General features: G+C 42.2%; 1 protein-coding gene across 3 annotated transcripts in view; it reads right to left on the bottom strand.

Annotated features, from left to right (window-relative positions):
* The window catches only part of Rabep1 (rabaptin, RAB GTPase binding effector protein 1), a 105,776-nt gene that overhangs the window by 9,655 nt on the left and 91,207 nt on the right, over window positions 1–4,914 (bottom strand). The gene's annotated exons all lie outside the window — the stretch shown is intronic.

Below are 4,914 nucleotides of genomic sequence, written 5' to 3'. Positions count from 1 at the left end.
CACACACACACACACACATCCTGAAAAGAAAGGTGGTAAGTTTCTTTTATTTTCATTTTTGTTTTGTTGAGAAAGACTGGCCTCAAACTAACAGAGATCCACCTGCTTCTGCCTCCCAAGTGCTAAGATTACAGGCATATGCCATCATATCTGGAAACCTCCCAAATTTCAATCTTTCAGAAAAATGTAATCATATCCTACAGAAAAACAACCCAAACTAGCATTCCCAAACAGCTTTCTAAGTGAATACATTTACCTAGTGTTTTGGGATGGGGCTTACCTAAGTTGCCCAGGCTTGCCTGGTACTCCCTACGCGCAGCCCATCTGGCTTCAAATTCATGAACCTCTTGCCTCAGTTTCTAGAGTGTTGGGTTTGCATGCAAGCACAACCATGTTCATCTTAGATAGCTTTTAAATCTAGGAATAAAAATTCTCTAGAGAACAAAACAAAGAACTACTTCCAGTCAAAAAGCAAAGTTTGATCAGAGGAGAAGGTGGTGGTAAAGCTATTTAAAGGTCATGGCAAAGGCACAAGTTCCCCACACTCTCTGTATCAGCAATTCCCAGTTAAGTAAGGGGCAGGAGCATTCCTAAGAGGGCCAGTGCTGGGCTAGACCACAGCAGTGGGCATGATAAACAACTGTGTCTTTAAAAGTAAAACAATGACAAAAATCACTACTAGTAATATTAATATGTACACAGAAAAAAATTAGGTAGGAATTATAAGAAACTTACTTGGAAAAATATAAATTTATGTTATATTTTATTTTTTCATTTGAGACAAGAGTCTCACAGCATAGGACAGGCTGGTCTAGAGCTTACTAGATAGAACTGGCTGGCCTCAAACATATAGCATTCCTCCTGCCTCAGCTGCCCCAAGTGTTGGGACTACAGGGTCAAGCCACAATAGCCAGCTCATATCTAAATTTTATTTGAAGCAATAACAGTTTTCATTCACTATTTTATTTTTGCACATGTGAGTGAGTGACAGGCCCCGGCATATGGCATGTATGAAGACGGTCTCCTTCCATCAGGAGTCAGAAATAACTCTTGTCAGCAGACTCTACAGCAGGCACCCTGTACCTACTGAGACATCTCACCTGCCCTAATTTTCTTTGTAAAGAATAAAAGGGTCTGACAAATGAAATTCTCTTATTTTGTTTTGAATATTGGTCTAAGAAATCTCATTTCTACTTAGGCAACATTGAGTTTAAGGGTCATAAACCTAAAAGGGTATTTTCTTTTAATATTGAAAGATTTAGAATTACATAGTTGTAACATTTGGATAGAGTTAAGAGAGTAATTTCCCTACCAAAGCAGAGTACAAGAGGCAAAACCAATTCCACTTTACATTCAGAAACAGATGAGTGTCACAACTCTCTAAACAAGTATCACAAAGAATCAGCATGGTGAGCTTAAGCATGTGGCTTATTCTAGGCTTACAGCAAAACCATGGACCTTGATTTTGTCAATGGAGTCCAATACCAAAAGCACAAGCAACGGAAACACACACATACAAACAAAGGTAAGCTAGGCTTCATCAAAATTTAAAAAAAAAAAAAAAAAAAGTGCCTCGAAAAAAAATCCCACTTAGAACCAAGTCAGTAAGCAGCATTCCTTAATGGCTTCTGTGTCCACTGCTGCCTCCAAGTTCCTGTCCTGTGAGGAGGCGGGACCAGCCAGGAGGCAGGAGGCACGGCCTCAGAATCAGCAGGGCAGCCAGCTCAGGATCCTTTCTACCTCCCTCTTCACCTAGGAGGAGGTTCTGTAGATCCACAGCCCTCTCTGCCCCTTCCCTGCAAGTGGAGAGCCTGTCTCCAGGGTTCGTTCTGACCCCAGGATTCAGGAGGGACAACTGATCCACAGCCCACTGCACACGGGTCTTACCTGTGGAGAGCTGATCTCCCAGAAGTGCTGACACAGGCTTACAGACCCACAGGAGGAACAAACTCCAGCCAGAGACAGCAAGAACACCTAACACCAGAGAACAGATGGCGAAAGGAAAATGCAAGAATCTTACCAACAAAAACCAAGACTACTTGGCTTCATCAGAACTTATTACTCCCACCACAGCAAGTCCTGGATATCCCAAAACACCAGAAAAGCAAGATTTGGACCTAAAATCATATCTCATGAGGGTGATAGAAGAATTTAAGAAGGGCATGAATAACTCCCTTAAAGAAATAAAGGAGAAGACAGGTAAACAGGTTCAAGCCCTTAAAGAGGAATCATAAAAATCCCTTAAAGAATTACAGGAAAGCACAACCAAACAGGTAAAGGAACTGAACAAAACCATCCAGGACCTAAAAATGGAAGTAGAAACAGTTAAGAAATCACAAAGAGAGACAATTCTGGAGATAGAAATCCTAGGAAAGAAATCAGGAACCACAGCTTCACCAACTGTTGCTTCCCACGCCCAGTTCAGCCTCAGGCCTTTGGCAGCTTCTGCCCGAGGTGGTCAATTAGGGAATTAAGACCTCTTACAGACTATCAGCTTATCTCTGAAAGAAGTTCCTCTAGAAGTTCACACTGAAGATACAACTACGACTGTGACAATGCCTACTGCCTGAGGACATCCGCAGACAACCCAGCCATTGGTGACCTTCGCTCATGACTCCCTCGTGACTCCCTGACTCTTGCATGACTTCTCAATGTTTATGTTATGCAAATGTCATTGTAACCTAGAGATCCAGTTTGGCTCTCATGTGTAAATGCTGAAACCCAAAAGTGGCAAGCCTTGATTGGAAACCCTGAACTTGGCTTTGTGTCCTTTTGTTCTCAAACTCTGTTTCAGGTTCCCCTTTTTCACTCCCTTCGAGACAGAACCCAGAACCCGGTTAGTGAAAATGCAGGACAGTTTCAACCAACACAATACTGAAAAGGAAAACAAAAGTCCAGCACGAGCTTGCCCACATAAGCCTGGGATTGAAAGAGTTAAATCAAAGCAGAGGCAAGTGGCCAGGGCAAGTGGTCAGGAAGACATAAACCATAGAGATAGGGTAAAAAATGCAAGGACATATCCACGGCCCAGGCCTGCAAGGACCGGCCGGGGCGTGCCAGGGGGGACATTTAACTAATGGGCCACCTGGTCCTCTTAGCACTCCCCTTTTAGGAATTTCCAACTCTAACTACATTTAAAATAGCCAATCATGTATAGCCACACCAATTCCTTTGTTTCCCCAGACCTTTTTCCTATAAAAGCCCCTAACCTCTGGGCCCCGTGGTTGATTCCTGGTCTCCTGTGTGAGATTGGGGGTCGAACCGGAGCTCAGAAATAAAAATGCCTCATGTTTTTTACATCAAGATGGCCTGTCGTGTTCTAAGGGTGCATGTCTCCCAGGACTTGAGCGGGAACTCCCTATGGAGTCTTTCAATACAAGAGATCAAAGAGAGAATCTCAGGTGCAGAAGATACCACAGAAAACATTGACACAACAGTCAAAGAAAACTCAAAATACAAAAAGCTCCTAACCCAAAACATCCAGGAAATCCAGGACACAATGAGATGACCAAACCTAAGGAAAATAGGTATAGAAGAGAATGAAGACCTCCAACTTAAAGGACCAGTAAATATCTTCAACAAAATTATAGAAGAAAACTTCCCTAACCTAAAGAAAGAGATGCCCATGAACATACAAGAAGCCTATAGAACTCCACATAGACTGGACCAGAAAAGAAATTCCTCCTGCCACATAATAATCAAAATACCAAATGCACAAAGCAAAGAAAGAATATTAAAAGCAGTGAGGGGAAAAGGTCAAGTAACATATAAAAGCAGGCCTATCAGAATTACACCAGACTTCTCGCCAGAGACTATGAAAGCTAGAAGATCATGGGTTGATGTCATACAGACCTTAAGAGAACACAAATGCCAGCCCAGACATTTTACCTAGCGAAACTCTCAATTACCATAGCTGGAGAAACCAAAGTATCCCATAAAAAAACCAAATTTACACAATATATTTCTACAAATCCAGCCCTTCAAAGGGTAATAAATGGAAAACTTCAACACAAGGAGGTAAACTACATCCTAGAATGTCACACAGAACTCGTCTACTTCAGTAGTGTCTGGACAGGCCTAAAAACCTGATCTTAGTGCTCCGGCCAGTCTCCTGAGGTAGTCCAGTCACTGACATCTCCTAGCTCAGATGTGTTCCAGATTGGTCTCCGCTAAAGTCTGTGAAGAGATCTGCGTGCTTTCTTTATTCAGGCATAAAGGTGCCCTAAGAAATATTTCATTATTAGCAAAATTGAGATTAAACATTAATTCCTGGCCTCCACATTATTTCAATAATCGTAATTCATTTCCTAGCTGTAATTAGCTTGGAATTTTTACTAAGAAGCTGTCTTACCAGACAGGGTGTCTCAAGAGTTAGAGATAGCAGTTAGGCACTTATTATCAGAGCAGTCTCACACAAGACAGAATTGTTCTACATGCCAGAGAGAAGTTAGAAGTTTTAGGGCTTCCGTCACTAATTATCTATGTTACAGCCAAGGAATGCTAGTATACAACCTTCAGCTGCTTGCCTCAGACAGACCCAGAGAATTTATCTCAGGACTACCAAAATAGCCAAAGAAGAAGGACACCTCTGCTCCTCCACCTTGCACCTGGCTGCTTGTTCTCACTGACCTTGATGTAGCCATCTCCTGCCTACGTGACTTCTGTAGTTTGCCCTGTTTTCTGTACACTATATAAGCCTGATTTTCACTTTGTACAAATTGCATTCAATGATCACACTCCCTTGTGGTGTTGTCTGTTTGTCACTCGCTGAATTCTTTGCCCAGCAGGCCAGAACTTTTATCACCCGGCAGAACAAGGAGTCCCCGAAGCAACCCAGTCCGCTGCACTAGAAAAAGCAAAAAAGTAATTTTCCAACAAAATTAAAAGAAGATAGCCACATGAACAAATTTCCAA

This window comes from Mastomys coucha, unplaced genomic scaffold, assembly GCF_008632895.1.
Source record: "Mastomys coucha isolate ucsf_1 unplaced genomic scaffold, UCSF_Mcou_1 pScaffold5, whole genome shotgun sequence".
Taxonomy (NCBI): domain Eukaryota; kingdom Metazoa; phylum Chordata; class Mammalia; order Rodentia; family Muridae; genus Mastomys; species Mastomys coucha.
Note: the sequence above shows the minus strand (reverse complement) of the source record. Positions and strands in the feature narration are given on the sequence as shown.